This window comes from Chinchilla lanigera, unplaced genomic scaffold (assembly GCF_000276665.1).
Source record: "Chinchilla lanigera isolate Chin_1 unplaced genomic scaffold, ChiLan1.0 scaffold00011, whole genome shotgun sequence".
Taxonomy (NCBI): Eukaryota; Metazoa; Chordata; class Mammalia; order Rodentia; family Chinchillidae; genus Chinchilla; species Chinchilla lanigera.
Window position 1 is genome coordinate 33,778,486 of NW_004955412.1, and position 18,377 is coordinate 33,796,862.

General features: G+C 43.8%; 1 protein-coding gene across 1 annotated transcript in view; it reads right to left on the reverse strand.

Moving 5' to 3' along the window:
• The window catches only part of Opcml (opioid binding protein/cell adhesion molecule-like), a 1,129,591-nt gene that overhangs the window by 522,473 nt on the left and 588,741 nt on the right, over positions 1–18,377 (reverse strand). The gene's annotated exons all lie outside the window — the stretch shown is intronic.

Consider the following 18,377-nt stretch of genomic DNA (forward strand, 5'->3'; position numbering starts at 1 on the left):
GCCGACTGGAGCGCGCGGGCGGGCGGCGCGGACTGCGAGCTCTACCCCGGGTGCGGGCGCGGGGCGCTGCGCCCACCTTAACCCCCGCCGCGCCGGGCCCCGGGATGAAAGCGCTCCAGGGCTGGGATTCTGCGCGGCTGGTCCAGGAACCGCACCGGGCTCCACGCTCCCCGATACCCAGGCAAGCCCAGAGTGTTGCGCCCCACTCAGAGGCTCCCGTTACCGAGATGGGGGTGGGGAGCTGGAGGGAGGGCAAGAGGGAGGGGGTGCTGGGAGAAGCAGCAAATGGAAAACTGACACTGGCACCTTCCCGCTCCCTTGCCGCCGCAGAAGTTGCCAAACCCCGCCCGGAGGAGCGAACTGCGATCCCACCCCAGGCAGCAGAACCAGCCTGGGCTCCGCGCCTGGGTGGCTGAGGTCCCGTGGACCTGCGCGGGAAGACAGCATGCCCTTCTGCTCTCCTGACCTCTAAGACCCTTGCCCCCGCCCCACTCCCGGGACTGACAAATCTGAATTTCTTCTTATGGAACAACATGCAAAACAGCCCTCGTTATTCATGCATCTTATTGTAATAAAGAGCAAAAGCTGGGAAAAACACATGGAGATGCTAAAAAGTGGTAGACTGATCTTCATAAAATCTGTCTATGGCTTTGTGATCACAGGAAGAGCACCATAACCGCGCTACCCAGGGATGGGATGTGTGTTCTTCCAGGCCGGTCTCTTGGAGCTTTCCTTGGACCCCTCGTTATTCTTGTTCCTGCTCCGCCTGGCAGAAAGCATCTCTCACTGCGTGGCTCTCATCCTTGTATCCTAATTTAATGGTTGCTATGTGCATCTGCTCGACTGTATTCTTTCTCAGACCCTTTTGTTAAATTAGACTGGGCTCTGCACAATTGACAGAATGAAATGTAATTCAAAAATAAGCATTAAGCTCTTAGCGTTTATTACTTTTGTGCCGACGGATACTAAGAGGTACTACCTGCTCTCGGTTCAGGACTGAGCACAAACACATACTGACCCAGCCCCCACTGTAAAGTGGGGGTTAAGGTGGGCACAGCGCCCCGCACCAGCACCCCGGGAATAAATAAATAAATAAATAAATAAATAAATAAATAAATAAATATGGCTTAAAAATGTTAATTAGAGCATCTTAGAAAAAGAGCATACTTACCACTAGCTGTATCAGCTCTAGGGAAGGCACATATTAGATTAGATCCTTTCCAGAGAAAGGCAGAATTTAGGCAGGACTGCAGCACAGCAGTCATCCCTGAGTTCCCAGGTTGCAAGGAAGGACACAAGCATGCAGATAGGCTGAGGGTTTCCCTAGTAGCTCCACTCAGAATCTGAGGGTAAGCCAGGCATGGCAGTGCACACCTGTAATCCCGGCACTCAGGAGGCTGAGGCAGGAAGACTGCAACTTTAAGACCAGCTTGGACTACATAGCAAGACCACTTCTCCAAAAAAAAGAGGAAAACACCAATTTGAGGCTCACTCAACAGTATTCAGTGGCATATATTGAGTGCACCTCAATTTTCTATATTCACATTGTGCATAAGCGTCTCTGCCCTGTGATGACCTGGTCCAGTATCAACAACCAGAAAAGCTCCCTTTTGTGCTTTAACTTATGTAAAGCTGAAAGCCTGAGACCATCTCTGGGATTTTCTTCAGCTGCAGAGTGCATATCTCGAACACGAGCGGGTGGCAGAAGTGCAGTCTGCTCAGGGGGCAGCACAGGTCGGGCATTTCTGCTGCTCAGTTTTGGGGCGGAGTGCTACCCCTTCCCCTGCCCCTTCCCCTATGTGTCCTGTTCCTTCTCAGAGAGGAGGGGGGCGGCTGCTCTGTCAGCACATGAAAGGTGGCTGGTGATGGGAAGAATTATTGGAGGACTAAAGAAAGGAAAAGAACCCCTGAGATTCTAGACAAGAAAAGCATGGCTGAGGCCAGGGAGGAAGGAGGCAGAGATAGGCTGAAGGGAGGACTAAGCTTTCCCGATAGTACAGGTTCTGTGCTTGAGATGGAATAAACTGAGCATCTCATTTTTTGCCAGGCTATCTTCCTCCAACTAAAGGCATCCAGATACCTAAAGGACAGGCCTGTGCCTGTTCTTTCCTGTTATCTGAGACTGAATACTCTGAATTCAAGGACTAGCAAATCAGAGAAAGAACTGAAAGATCTGATCTGTACGTTACTCCTCATTAGTGTGCAATTTTGAGGTGACTGTGATCATCTGTGAGGCACTGTCATCGGCTAGATTGTCCATTTCTGGAATATAAAACTAAACCAAGTTGAAATTAGAAAAAGAATTGAGGTTCACAGTAAATAGGATGAACTAATTTTCGATGAACTGCTTTGTCTAAGTATTATGAGAGGTGGCCCCTAATTAGGCCTTCTTGGACACATGAAGTCACATATATAAAACAGATTAACAGTGACCAAGAGAACTAGTTCTCAAGTTAAATGTCTGTTCAGATACTGACTCTGCATCTCCTTAGTGCATAATTAGTACCTGGAAATTCCCATCTTACTTGTCTTACAAGGACTGGAGTTTCTTACTATAGACCCTGAATTTTGCCTTGGAATAGTGAGGTGATAGACACACAGACTCTTGACACAGAGTTCCCAGGAGGATGGGTGCTCCTCTTGTGCCGTGTCATCCGTCAGGAGGCAGAAGGAACAAGGAGAAAGCACACAGCAGAGATGTTATAGTGTATCCCATGGCAAGGACCAGGCAAGGAAGCGTAGACCAATTTCATCCACTTTAAGATAGTCTGATTTAAATGTTCTTGGTAGGCTCTGGGCTATCAAGGTGATCTCTAGTTAGCCTCAGCCTGAGTGTGGAGTGGCTTACTGTGTTTTTGTCATCTTTTCACTGTGTGACAAAAGACCTGAGAAGAACATCTTTTTTTTTTTTTCTTTTTTTCCCGGTACCGGGAATCGAACTCACGGCCTTGTGCTTGCCAGGCATGCGCTGTGCCGCTGAGCTAAATCCCCAGCCAGGGAAGAACGTCTTGAAAGAAAGATTTATTTTGGCAAAAGGAGTCAGAGGTTTCAATCTAGGGTTGGCTGGCTCCAGTGCTTTGAGGCCCGTGCCAAGGTAAAAACATCATAGTAGGCAGGCAGAAAGCAGAGGGAACATGAGAAAGCCAGAGAGGAAACAGCCAGACACTAGGTACGGTTCCAAGGCCAGGCTTCCATGACCTGCTGTTTCAACCGGCCCCACCTCCTGTCTCCTTCACCTCCCGATAGGATCTCATCAAATTAGGATCTCACCAATGGATCAATCTACTTGGTGAAGTTAAAGCCCTCGTGATCCAGTCCCTTCCCCCAAAAGTCTGTCAACTGGCAACCAATCTTTTCACATACAAGTTATGATATTTCAAATCCAAACAATAGCAGCGTAAGAAAAATATTGCTTTGAGTGTAAGAATTAGATATAGGGAGTGTTTGCAGATCATGGGTTTGGATTGATTGGTTTGCAATTTGGTTTTGCTTTCTTGGGTTGTTTTGTTTTGTTTTGTTTTTGTTTTTTGAGACAGGGTCTCACTATGTAGTTCAGGCTGGCCTTGAGTTCAGCACGTTGCCCAGGCTGGCCTCAAGCTCACAGTGATCCTCTTGCCCAGCCTTCTGAGTGCTGGGATTACAGGCATGCACCACCATGCCCGACCGTTTGCAGTGTGAAAGGCGTGCTCACAGGAAAGTTGTTTACTCTCACTGTGAATAGGGTGGTCCTAGAAGGGACAGCTTCTCTGGGATTAGCAAGTCCTACAATATGAAAGCATCATAAAGTGCAAAAAATAATTTCAAAAATAATTAATATTGGAGGAATTAATGTGGTAATGTATGCAACATATCACCAAAGGACTTGGCAGGTTGGAAAACTTCAAAATCATTCAGTATGGTTATATAGCATAGCCAGTAGTTTTATTGATAACAATTTGTACCATGAAAAAAGTTGTGAATAAAAGGATAGAAATGTCTTCTGTACAAACTGGAACTTCAGGTCATCAGTGGGAGTCTTGTTACAATGATAAATCTGTAGCAGAAAAGGCAAAGTTGAATGCAGATCGCAGGCTGTAGTACTCAGAAAATGAAGCAACCACCAGCTAGCTGGAGATAAATAATCGTGAAGACCTGAGAATCAGGATCCTTGCCAAAGGTGATTTTCTCAGGTAGGCAGGAGACAAAGAGGAGGAGAGAAGGCAGAAGGACAGCTGTACAGAAGCCTGGGGACTCCTAGGTCAGAATTCTGGTGGCTGTAGCCAGAGCTGGAAGGTAGTATCCGTAGTATAGAGAAGATAGAATGGCCCAGAGGAGCTGGGTAAAAAGACTCCACCAGGGAAAAGTATTTATGCAGTCTAATAACATTTAGCTAACCTGGCTTAAATGAGACAAATACATGCCCCTAACATTCCCACTTACATGTAGATTGTGGCTGGTGATAGAACCACACGTGTTGTGTTCTGGGAGAGGCAATTGAGCAAAGGTACACTCACAGCAAAGGTATGCACAGAGGACAATCACAGAGAAGACCAACAGAAGACAGTCCTCAGAAGGGAGCTTCTGTTCAAAACCTAAACAGTTGTCCTGCCTCCCAGAGCTGACTGCTGACAACAGCAGGTCATAAGCACCTGGTGCACCTGCATGGATGGTTCTAACCAGGTCTGTGGGTGATACACACTCTCTGACCTGGGGTGTGGCAGGAAGTGTTCACGTTCCTTAACAAATCACCCTCACCCAGAAGGGGAAACTCGCAACAAGCAAAGAATGGTGAAGATACTCTTTTACCATTGTTTTCATTTCCTCATGCATTAATTCAGTCACTAATTCAGTAAGTACACATTACATTCCTAGTTTATGGTAGGCACTGTTCTAGGGAAGCAATGAAGATGAGGTCCGTGGGAAAATCAGCATTCTCATTTGCTTTTCTGCAAGGGTCTGTGAGAAGTACTGAGGTGGGAAAATGCAGATAAGAAAGCAGTAGCAAATACAAATATTTAGATTGGGCATGTGTTGTAAGTTAAAAAGAAAAAAACAACCACAGCATTTGATGTGATTTGATGGAACAGAAAAAAAGGATAAGCTTAGTAGTGACAGGAAACCTTGGACAAAGTTACATCTGGGTGTGAGCAGACTGGCCAAAGGGCCCAACCAAGGAAAGGCTGGAGGCAGTGGGTGATTTCTAGGGGGTGGGGGGCAAATGTCAGAGGAGCCTGGCTAGGACAAGGGGCAGCAGAGGGCATGTTCACACTGACCCTTGCCCCCACGGAGGCTGAGAATTCAATTCTAAGTGCAGAATACTTTGGAAAATTTTCAGCAAGTGCCAGATCTGATAGACAAATTTTGCAAATTACTTTGTGGCCTAGAGAATGGATCTCAGGGCTACAGAGTGGAAGCAGGGAGTTTCAGAAGTAGAACAGGCCAGGGTGATGGAAGAAAGAAAAATGGAGAGGAAAGGGGCACAGGTGCTGGTGAGGACCCCTGAGCACTGGGTGTTGTGATAAAGAAAGGGATGAGGATGATTTGAGTAACTGGGAAGCCCAGCTTTCTTTAGCAGGACAGATCCCTAAGGAGTTAATTTAAAGGGGCAGGAGGGAATGAAGAGTTCTAATTAAACTGTGCGTCTCTGGGCTTCATGAGACAGCCCGATGCAGATGTCAGGCTGGCAGAGGGAGACAGGAGACGGAAGCTGACCACACGGGACTAAAGACAACACCTCTTTCTCACCTAAAACCTGACTTCTCATTTATGAGTTTTTAAAAGGTGTTAAGACTCTGCCCTGTGGATTTATCACAGGGACACACTGTCCTCAGGATCTGGATGCTCCGCTGTTTGTCTGTAGTTTAGAAATATGCTTCTTCATCCTACCATGCCAGCAGTGAGCTCCTCCACTCTGTTGAAGTCGTGTCTCATAATGTCTCTGGCCTGTTCAGTCATATCTCATCTTTAGAGACTAGATTCTAATATTGCTTGGGGATCAAAGCACAAAGTTATGTTTTTAAGAAAACAAGGAAATGTTGCTTGCTTATCTTCAGTGTGAGTCAAGGGACCTGGTTTCATGACTGGTCTTTTGTAACTGCCCTGATCTAGGGAAAGAAAGCCCGTATTTAAAGGGGCCTGGGGGAGACGCCAGCCTGACGCCCACCTTAACACTTCCCTCCCTGTGGGACCATATGTGTGTTCCTCGAGCACACTCACCTTTGGCTGCCATGTCTGTAAATGGAGGAAATGAGAGTTGGGAGTTATACAGTGTTCAAGAAATCTTGTCCAGGCCGGCTCAAGCTGCTGCCACAGAATGCTGTAGCCTGGGAGACTTAAACAGGAGGAATTTATTTCTTACAGTTCTGCAGACTGGAAGCAAGTGATCAGGATCTTAACTTGAACACATCCCAAGGAAGGCCCACTTCCTGGCTTGAGATAGCTGAGGCAGGCTGGGGGCTCACGTGGTAGGCAGACAACACTCTTTCCCTTCTGTCAAGGCTGCCAGTTCTGTAGAATTATCCCCAACCCAATCTTTATAACCTCACTTAGCCTTAAGCATCTTCCAAAAGCCCTTTCTTCCCATAGAGTTGTATTGCTGGTTAGCATTTCCACAGGTAAATTGGGGGGATGGATGCCCAGTGCAGTCCATAGCAGAGTTACATTAAATACTGCATGTAAAGTAACAGCACCCTGTCTGGTACTCAGTAAGCACTGAATAGATGCAAGTTCTTCTTATATAGGGAAAGAAGCCCAATTCCTATCGTCACAGCTTTCTTCTCTAAAGTGTCTCTGTGGACATGTATGCTGTAAAGGTCAAGACAGAAAGACTTCCAAGGTATTAGAAGTGTGTGTATATGTATGTGTGTGTGTGTGTGTGTGTGTGTGTGTGTGTGTGTGAACTAGCAGCAGGGCAGGTCTTTCTCTGACTTTAAGGACGAACCTATTTTAGAATTAGAAGTCACCAAAGGATGAAAAGGTGTGTGTGGTTACTACTAAGTGTCCATTTTATATTGGAGGCACTGTCTTGTCAAGGATGGCTATTGGAAAATTCAGGAGCCCACAGAAATATCTGATATTTTATTTTATCTAATAAAATTTGTATCCAGTAGTAAAAGCAATTTCCAACTGTGTGTTATTCATAAATAAGGAAAACTTACAGCTTGTGTTTATCTGAGAGAAAATTGTATCCAGCTGCTCTGGGTGTGCAATAAGAAGAAACACGAAATAAGGAGCTTGTACTTGATGCATATTTATGTTACAGAAACCCACCAAATCAGTGTGGACCCACAGAACAGGGCGACAGAGAAGGCATGGTGGCTGAGACTGATGAAGGTGCTGCTTGGGGCCTCAAGATGTGAAACTGTGGTAAACCAGAGAGTTATTGTTAGAGAACCCAGTCATAAGAATGCTAGGTGTTTCAGGCTAACGATGTCGCAAGAACTGGAATCATTTGCCAAAACATAATGCTGTGGATGAGATGCAAGTACTATCTCTTACAAAACCCAGAGCAATCCTCATCTAACAGCTCTCCACATAAACAATGCAAGACATTGATGAGAAACCGCCCATTCTCTGCTTACACCTTCTAACATGAGGCAAATACAATATAATTAAATGGTTTTCCTAGTCACCTATGAACCTGAGGTCAGAACTTAGGTCAGTGGAATCCTATTCTGTTCTCCTTCATCACAGACCAGGTCGCATCCTTTCCAGTAGAGGATGCATCTACCTGCACTAGTAGAGAAGAACCAACACTGAGCATAAATTAAAGTGCATGGCTTTGCATCCTAGCACTGCCCAGTATAATAAGCACTGTGATCTTGGAGAAGTACTTATCCTCTGATCTGTCTCCTCACCTGGAAGCAGGGTTAACAAGAACTTCTCAGGATTACACTGGGCATGATAGCACACAAGTAAGCTTTTGTCATGGAACCTGGCATGATAGTGCTCCATTCCCCTTCTCTACATTTAATGCCAAAATTATAAACTGATAAGACCAAACTTAAAATGAAACAGCAAAAATTACCAATGAACAAACAAAAACAAAACTGACAGTTAAAATATCTTAAACAATTCAACACAAAAATGGAAGACACACAAGTTCTGCATCGTAAAAAGTACCTGTGAGGTAGTATAAGACTCAGAGAACAATGAATGCACTGCTAGCTGTAGAATCCAGTTGCTATGACATCAGCCTCTTATCGATACTCTTTTCTGTCTTTCCCCATTTCCATGTCATTGCAGTCACATAACCTGCTCTCTCCTGTTACCATGGCAGGGTCTCTCACTGCAGAGTGTTTGTTCATTTTGACTCCTTTACTATCTAGAGCTGGGTACAGAGTTAGGTACTTAGTAAATATTTGTAGCATGAGAAATCTGACATCTGTACTCCACAGTCCCTGGAAAGTAAGTGTATTAGTCAGTTTTCTCCAACGGTGCAGAATCAATAAGATAGATGGGTGGAGAGGTAGGAAAGAGACAAATACATAAACACTTGGATTAATAGACACAAATATGAATGAGGATTTAGTAGGACAATTGGCATATAAGCTTGGAGGTTCCATGATATTCTGTCTACAAGCTGGAGACCCTTGATGTGGGTAACATGGCTGGTTTCAAGTCCCAAGTTCTCAGTACTGGGTAAGCCAAAGATGAAGTCTAGGTCTGAAGGCCTGAGAACCTAGAGCGTTGTTGATGTAAGTCCTGGATTCCAAAGATCAAAAGCCTGGAGGAGATGAGTGTATCTCAGCTCCAGGAGACAGACAAAACATTCTCCTTCCCTGCTTTTGTTTAGGAGACCCCAACACTTTGCATGTTGCCTGCCCACCCTGAGGGCAGGTTTTCCACACTTGAACCAACAGCCTGCTGTCTCACACCAATCTCCTCTAGAGACACCTCAAAGACACACTCAAAATAATGCTTTACTAGGTTTCTAATTATTCCTTAATCCAGTCAAAGTGACATTTGAAATTAACCATCACGTTTGGAGCATCAGACAGCAGAGGCCCCACCACTCCCAGCTACGGAATTCTCCTGATTTTCTTCTCTTGCCCTCCCCAGCTCCCAACACCTCAACGGAGGGGAACCACAAAGCATCATCTGCATTAAAACATCTCCCTCTGGAAAGACTGGGGCTCCCATAAGGGCACCCATTTCCACAAGCCTTACAATAAAATCAGCCTCATTACTGGATAGTCACACCTCATATAGTTCTACGAATCAACTAATATAAAACATTATAGTGAGACTTACAAGACATAAAGTGTGTATTTGAGATGTATGATAGTACTGTCACAATCTTAGCCCTCTCTGTTCTCAGTCTTCAATAGATCACAACAGGTAAAAAAATCGCTTGTTCCTTCCCAGGAACCCAGAATGTGGAGAAGAGAAGGTCCAGCAGGGGGCGATCTACCTGGCCCTACATCTGGACCTTCCAACAAGGAGCTGGGGGCCATTGTCTGGTCTTCTCTGAGCCCAAAACAATGTCATTTTTTTTTCTTTAAATAATTGAACGATTTGCATGTAAGACCCTTGCAGGAAGCTTGACACATAGCGAGTGCTTAGTGCACAGGTATTCTGTGGCTTCCCTGAGCTCTATTCCCTTTCTGCCAAAATGAATCTTTTGGCAGAATTCTCTCCAGATCCCAGGGAGACACTTGAACATGTGTTTTATATTGTATGATGTTACTTCCAGTCTTATCTCAGTCTCCAAGTGTTGTAAAAAGTTATTCTTTTATTTTGTTGACTGGTTAATTAATTCAATCATTCTTATTTAACCAATATTTTTCAAACACCTAGGCACTTCACTGGGCTTAAAGATACAAAGAACATGATATGTTATTTATCCTCAAAGAATTTATTCTTAAAGAAAAACTAAATAAGGCATCATAACGTGGTAAAATAAGATTTAAATTAAAAATATGAACAAGCCAGTTAGTAATGCATGCTTGAAATACCAGCTATTTGGGAGACTGAGGCAGGAGGATCACAAATTCAGAATCAGGTTGGGCAATTTAACAAGGCCTTGTCTAAAATAAAGTAAAACAAAAGACATATAGAAGATGTAAAGGATCTCAAAATCAGGCCATCTAAACTAAATGAAGGTTCTTGAAAGCTGCTCAAAGGAAGTGATTCCTAAGTTCATTTTAGAAGACAGAGATGTAGGCTGCCACTTGACTTCTGACTTTGGCACCTGAGTGGATGAGGCCGCTCTTCATGGAGATACACTAAGGATAGCTGATTTTGAGTGGAGAACAGGGTGTTAAATGTACTTGGGTGCTGGTGAAAAAGCTAAGTGGAACCATTTCAGGTGTATTTGGATGCTTAGGTTGTGAGCTTGAGAAAAAGATACTGTTTACAGCTAGAGATCTTGGGCTCATCCACGAATACATGGGAGCTGACTCCCAGGGCACTACTGAAGTCACTCAGTAAGAGCAACAGGGTGAGAAGAAACCAGGTGCTAAGCGTGAATTCTGGGCAATGTCAACTTTTCAAGGTTGTACAAAAGGTGAACTCTCAAAAGATTCCAAGGAGAGGGCTGGGAATATAGCTCAGCAGCACAGCGCCTGCCTGGCAAGCACAAGGTCATGAGTTCGATTCCCGGTACCGGAAAAAAAACTAAAAAAAAAAAAAAAGAAACCAATGCATAGAGAAAAAAGATTGTTTCTATTCAATTCTTCAAGGTAGAAAATGCTAAAACTTCCCTGTTTTCCTCAAGGTTTATTGCTATATGACCAACACCCAGAACAATTCTTGGTTGTCTTAGTTACTTCTCTCTCTGATGAGACAAAACACACAACACCCAAAATTAAAGGAGGAAAGTTTTATTTAGCTCACAGTTCATAGTGGATTCAGTCCATAATCAATTGGCTCCAAGACAGGGAGGCATGGCAGATAGGCACTGCAGAGGAGAAACAGTTCACGGCAGGCAGAAGGTAGCAAAGAAACAAGCGATGAAACAGCTCTTTCTATCCCCCTTATTTTAACCAGACTACTTAGGGTGGGGAGCAATCACGTCTTTAATCCTAGTACCCTTGAGCCTAGCATTGCACCATGAATCAATTGCAGCATCACACACTCTAGATCCAACCACTTCTGAAAAAGCCCACCTATGACCAGATGAGGCTTTGGCAGGGACATCTACACACAAGCTATTACACTGGTTGACAGTAAGTTTTCAACAAATATTTATTCAATTAATGATAAAAAAAATGATGATTTTGTACTTGTAACATATCCTGCAGCAATCTCAAGACATTTTAGCTATTCCACATTCACATGCTAAATATTCAAAAATCAAAGATATCTGTCCTCATTTGGACACTGGACGAAGTTTTATTGATAGCAATTTAGCTGGAGGTAAAGAACAGGAATTAGAGTAGTTCAATTTGTATCACTTTAAAATCCCTACACCCGTTTACAACTATGTTGGAACGCACCATTATTTATATTGTGAGAAGTTAATCATGGTGGGAAAGCAGGTGGCCATACCACATGGCTAACAAACAATGAAGATGGGCTTCAGAGATGAGGATTTTAGTCAATAAAACACAGCCAGATTCATGGAAACAGAGCTCATGATTTACATAATCATTGTGCTGTATGGTAACTTGGCATTAGGAGCAGGCTTCTCCTAAAGTATGATTTCTTTACATAGCCCAACCTTTGCATATGCTCTCAAGCTCTGCTGCACATACTTGAGCTCTGGTCACACTTCATATAGTGTTGCTATTGTAGGTTTTGGCCAAATTGTTTGAGGTACATGGGACTGGGCACCACTAAAGTCCTACCTGCTGTGAACATCACCATCACCCTTACATGAGACACCAACATCTCAGATCTGTGGCAGAACAACCTCTTCATCCTCTAATGCTCTGCCCCTCACTTACCCTAGCACAGAAAGTATTTCTCTGTATATAATTCCAAAATTTCTCTCTCCTCTTTCTAAGCCACTGGTGCCAACTGAATGCAATCAGTGTTACAAAGATTAAGTTAGGAAAAATGAAAACAATCACTAAGAGTTGTGAGGTTCTGCATTATTCCTCATGACAGAAAATGAAGTCTTGAGGATTGGGAGGGGAAAAGGGGTGAAGACAGAGGAACCACTCTTGTTTCCTCTTTTTCCAGGCAGGACATCTTGAAGAAAAGGAAAGAAAGAAAATGGCAAAGAGAAAGGCAAGGATAGGACGGAAAGGAACTGAAAGGGTACAGGGGAGAGAAGCTGGATGGGGCTGAGCCTGTGGTATCATCACTCATGGATCATTAGAGAACAGAGTAATGGGATAGTTTATATTTGTAGCCTGAGATAAATAAAATCCAACAAATGTAATCTGGAGGTAGAGAGGAAGTTAGAGAAGGGGATATTTCAGGGTATACCCTGGGGTATTCACAAATGGAAGAGAAAACAAATGCAGATGTGTCTTCTCCATCTCTGTCTCTGTCCTTGCCTCTGTCTCTCTGTCTCTCATTTCACACACACATTTATATAGAATGTGATATATATTATATATATATTATATATATAATATATATATATTCCATCTATCTCTATACAGAGAAGAGAGAGAGAGAGATTGATTTTAAGTAACTGGCATACATGATTATAGATACTAGCAATTCACTGTCTAAAGCCTGGGCAGGAAGGTTTGATACTCAGGAAAAACTGATGCCATAGTTTGGGCCCTAAGACCTGGTTTTGGAGAAATTCTGTTTTCTGTTTTGGTCAGGCCTCACCTGATGAGTTAGGCCCAGTCACATGATGGAGGATAATCTGCTTTTTTCAAAGGTCACCAGTTTAAACATTTATCTCATTTAAAAATATCATCATGGAAACCAAATGCCTGGGCACCATTACCTGACATGATTAGTAAAATTAACTGTGGTACACAGAATGTCCCTTGGAAGCAGCCATTCTGAGAAGAATTGAAGCAAGTATTTCTTTAGGAATGACAGAGTAGAAACAAATGGAGGAGAAGGCCCTTGTACCTCCTCCCAAATACTTTTCCATAGATAAGCTAATGCCTAACATTTCTTTCTCAAAAGCCAAAGCCTAATTAGAGGTCATGTATTGGAGTGAATGGAGTTTTTCCAAAGTGCAGCTTGTTTTTCTCTTTCATAAGTGAGGAAGAGGCTCTAAAGAGGCACAGAGCAAGGGGTTAGATGCCATGGAGAGTAAAAAAGGAAATAGACTGTAGAGACTCCAGAAATAGCTCTCTAAGAGTCCTAATTATTCACAGGGCTTCAATTTACCTACATTTACTTTAGAAAAAATCAAAATCTACACATGACCCTAATACATAGCCCAGATTTAAATGTGGCACCTTGAATCTGGGAGTAGCAAGGAAATTGGAAAGAAAAGATATTTCAGGGGGCACCCTGGCAATACTCAGCAGGCGGAGGGAAAACACGAAGCCATACCTGTCTCATCACACACATGCTAATCTTCATTGTTTCTTTCAAAATGAAGTTGGGTGATTGCCTGTGTTATGTTCCAGAATGTAGCATCTTCCAACAGACTCACTGCTATAGGGCACACTTCCAATCATCAATTAAGGAATGGAATTGGGGAAACATGTGTCCCTCCTGGCTTTGAAACAGAGGAAAACACACTGCTTGGATCTCTCCATCTTAATCACAAAGATTGAACTTTGAAGTATGGCACCCAGAGAGACAATTTACAAACTACAACTCTTATTCCTGGTACTGTTAATGTATTAACTTTTATCGCTGTGAAAAAAATACTTTAAATAAATACTTTATAGAAGAAAAGGTTATTTGGGCTCACAGTTTTAAAAGTTTCAGTCTGAAGCTACCTGGCCCCATTGCTTCTTGGTGAGCATGATGGCATCCAGGAAGCAGAGAAAGGAAAAGGAGCTAGGTTCCCAATGTCTCCCTTAAGGGCACAGGCCCAAAGACCTAACTTCCTCCCACTAGGCCTGGCCTCCTAAAGGGTCTAGCAATCTCAGCATGGTAGTTGGCAACAAATTCTTTAGCATATGAGCCTTTGGGGAACACTTAAGACTTGAACCATAACAGTTAATAACTGTGATGAGCAACTTACTGAACTCATGCAGCACCCCCATCCTCAGATGCTTGCCTTGCATGGGCAATCTCATGGAACCTGCAGAATAATCCTAATTCTACAGGTGGAAACGGAAGGCCCAGCTGGGTTAGACAAGATCCACATGTCAGAGGCAAGTTTTTTCTCTAAATCCCTATCTTTCTCTTCTCCCCAGAGCATGCAAGAAGATTGTCACACTTGGCAGAGAGTTTCCTTCTCCAGACACTGGGAATCCCATGTGTGTGAAAAGTACAACCATTGTGGAAGTGGGCGTTTGGGAGGAGTCCAGGAGCTGGGACTGCTGGTGGCAGAGGTCAATAGGGGAACAAAAGATGGAGGCAAGAGAGGATCCCTGCAAAAGCACAGGCAGCTTTGTCAGAGAGTAAAGCAAGGCTGTGAAGCAAAGCAGCATCTCTGCTCTATTTTCCACCATCTCCCTCCCCCTCTCCATCTGTCTGTCTCTTCCCTCTTCTCTCCCCCTCTGTCTCTTTTCCCTTTGCAAACCTTCAGCTGCTAATTTCCATCTGACACGTTTATGAATTAATTCCAACACTTCCCTCTTTCTCAAGATATCTTGCTTTCTATCCTCCCCCTCCCTTTAGCAATGTGTGCATTTTATTCCTCAGACTGGCTGACAATTCCCAGGCATGGTGATTTGCTCTGACATCTATGTGTATTCAATCAGCCCATGTCACCAGGGCCAGAGGAGAAGACTGGAGATCAGCTCTGCAGCCTGGCAGCCTTGTAACTCCATGGTGGGGTTAAAGGCACAAGGGCCTGGGTGGAAGAGAGGCAGGAGGGACCATGATGTCCTGTGCTCCTGGCTACTAGCAGCTTCCATATGTAGCAGAGTTCCCCAGATTCCAGCTTAAGATATGTGAGACTAACATCCTCAAGTGGCAAGGACCTGTCAGGAATGAATCTCTATCATTTTTATCTTAATAAATGCAAACTAAGGGTGCTGGACAGGCAGTCCTAAAAGTAGTTTTCCTGGATAAACTGAGACAGAACTTTGAACATTATATTGAGCTGTACCACATGCCTGTTCATCCCTGAAACCTTTGTGCTTTTTGACACACTGGAATGGGAAAAGAATGAGTGCTAAGGTTTTCAGCATCTCAAATCAAGAATAAAAAATGTTTTGTGACAAATGTACTGTGGTGATGGAATACGGTAAGAAGGATTAGCAGGAAATCTGTCCTATATTTGTAATTTCTGTAAATATAAATTATTGCAAAATGAGACACTTTAAATGAAAGAAGGGCTACCAGGGGTAAAGCACCATGGCAGAACATTTGGCTGGCATGTACACAGCCCTGAGTTCAATTCCCAACACTGCAAGAGAAAGAAAGAAAGAAAGAAAGAAAGAAAGAAAGAAAGAAAGAAAGAAAGAAAGACTGAGTAAGCATTTTAAGGGTGAGCAACACAAAGAAATGTGTGGTTCTAAAGGGCATATAAACAAATAGTACATAGATTGCCTGACAGTAGTTTCTTTGTATGTGTCTAGTAGACTAATTGATTGGTGGGCTGATGGATGCATTTAAAGTGGAAGAGTAAAGAGATGCTCTTTGTAGACTTGGCAAGAAGAGGAAAAACTGGAGCCAAGCACATTGATATGAGATATAATTAACCCCGATACATAAATATGTCCAAAGAATGGCAAATACAAATTCACATAGAGAGCTGGTGTGAGTAACTGAGTAGACTGAGGTTTTCGATTTGGAAAATTCAACTCAGCCTTCTGCCTCTAGTTCCCTTAACTGTAAAGTAAGTCAACATACCAGATAAAAATGCAGCTCTAAAAGCCTACCACCTCAAGACCATTTCTGGACCAATCTCCTTTTCAAAAAAGTGTTCATCTGCCCATCTCTCTGCTGCATCTTTCTTTGTGTTTCTTCTTTCTTCTGTCTAGAAAGTCTGTCTCTTCTCCGTTCAGATTCCAAACTCAGCTTAAAAGCCCAGCTTGGATGCTGTCTTCACTGAGTAGCTTCCCAGACCCTAACAAAAGTTATCCCCGTCTCCTCTGGACCTCCTGAGAAATGTACCGTCTTTTCCATAGTTGTATTACAATGAGGTTGACTTAGCTTAGTCCAGGACACTTTCTCTTTACTAATTTACAGAGGTTTGTTGCTGGCTCAGTACTGAGCACAATGACTGGCAAAAAGCCAGTGTTCACTGTATATTTGCTCCCTCACTGCATGTGATTCTCTTATTGGAGGTCCCCATTCATATGGCATTTGTCTCAAACTGGGTGCTTACAGCACTGTGCGAAAAAGGAGCCGAGAGGCTTGATAAATCTGGTCAGGAAGAAAACTGAGCAGGAAAAAGCTAGCACCTGGAACTTGCCCCATCACCTTACCCATCAGAGGCCTGGGCCTTCCGTGCTATACATACTCTCATCAGGGTGAACACAGTGTTCTGTTCAGAGCAGGCCTGGGAACTCACATTCTTGCACAATTAGCAGGCTCGCACGTGGTAAGCAGGCTAATTTTGCATGTACATCAGCAGTTTGCCTAATCAGTGATTCCACTTAGAGCTGGAGGAAAAGATTTTAAGTCTAGATCATGTTGTGAGAGAACAAAAAATTGTGATCCAAAAGAAAACCCTGCCATTATGCTGATATTTGTCACAGAGGGGGCACCAAATTAAAGACATGTCATTTATTTCCTTTAAATACATTCTCAATGTGCAACTCTGTCTTAAAAACTGCTTTACCCACTGCCCTAGCCTTGGCTATTCTGCAGAAGTGTTCTGAGTTTGTGGTCTACTGCCAGGGAAAGCCCCAGCCCTGGTCAGGAGAGGTAGGGGAGACCAGCTAGGATCCACTCACCAGCACACATGCAACAGCATTTGAGTATTCAGTCTTTGCCTTATTTCATACAGTGTTTACTTTAAGTAGGGCACTCTCCAGTTTAGCTTTCTGCTTTCACTCCTCCAACCTCCAGAGCACTTCATCCCCACCAGCCTGCTTTTCCCTGGTGGGAGAGGAGACAGACCCAGGCCTTTCCTGGCCTGACAGAAACACAGGAATCTGTAGCTGTGCACCTGCAACTTTGAATTAGGTCCTGTGGGCCCTGAGATGCCAGCCCCTGACATGTCCTTATCTACCTACCCAATAACCTTGGACTCATAACAGAGTGGGCCTCAGGTTATCTGGTGAATTGGTGCATCATAAAACTGTGGATCCAGAAGCCTTTACATCATTTTTCTAGTCTGAAGTTAATGCTAAAATTGCCCACGTGAAATCTCTGACTCAAGGTCCTCTGATTTTGCCTGTGCGTTTCCATGAATTCAGGGATTGTGACAGCACAGATTGTCCTTTGATATTAACAGGCAAATCTTGCTGTTATGATATTCTTCCTCTCTCTGCTTCCTCTGCCTTCACAATGTAGCAGAGGAGAGATGTAAAGGATGCAAAATCGTCCTAGTCTGGGCTGTTAGTAAACACTGGCTCCACTGAGCATTTCTCAGGACTTGCTCTCCTCATTCTGTTTCTCTTCTTCTGAAACTTCAGATCCACCAGCTGAGTCTCAAACTCCTCTCCTTATATACTTGACACCCAACTGCGTGGTTTCCTCCTTTAATATTGTGCAGGTTAGTGCGTACGAATCACAGGGCCAACCACGTACCTTGTGTGGGGAATGGAAGCCTCCAGAACCTAGAAGCTGTTTTGCCCTGAGTCCAGAGGGACAGGAGCACTCACACGGAGGTGCAGAGAGGGGAAGCAGAATCCGGGAAGCAGTTTAGAGTGGAGAAGGGCTGGCAAAGAAAGCTGGGGGGGCAACATGATAAACAGAAAGAGTCCTTTCTGCAAAGACCCAGCGGGAATCATGCTGACTCCAAACACTCCTGGAAATACAGCTTAACAAGCAGAGAGAAATGCCAGTTGAAAGCCTGACTTTCCATCTTTTTCAACTGTGCTGCTTTGCATAGCAGACATAGCACGTGACAGACATCAGTGTGTCATTATGCCAGGAATATGGCACATCTTGCACATGTGGGTGCAGACCCTGATTCCATAGCTAGTAAATATACGAAAAGAAGAAAGATGGTGCAACATCTCTCAGCCTGTTTTCTTATCTATAAAATAAGATAATAACAGCCCTTACCTACTTGACTCAGGAAATACCTAGAAAACTTGTTAAGAAATGCATCGCTCCATCTTAGCATGGATGTTTGTTCACTGGTTGCTCCTTTTCCCATCTTCCCCCTCTCCATCACTACCTTGCAAAGCCCAGGCATACCACTTCATCTGTTACCAAGGTCCTTGATCCTGCCAGCAGGTACATTTGGATAGCACAGTTTGACATGGAAGAGTACATAATATTATTTCCTGCTA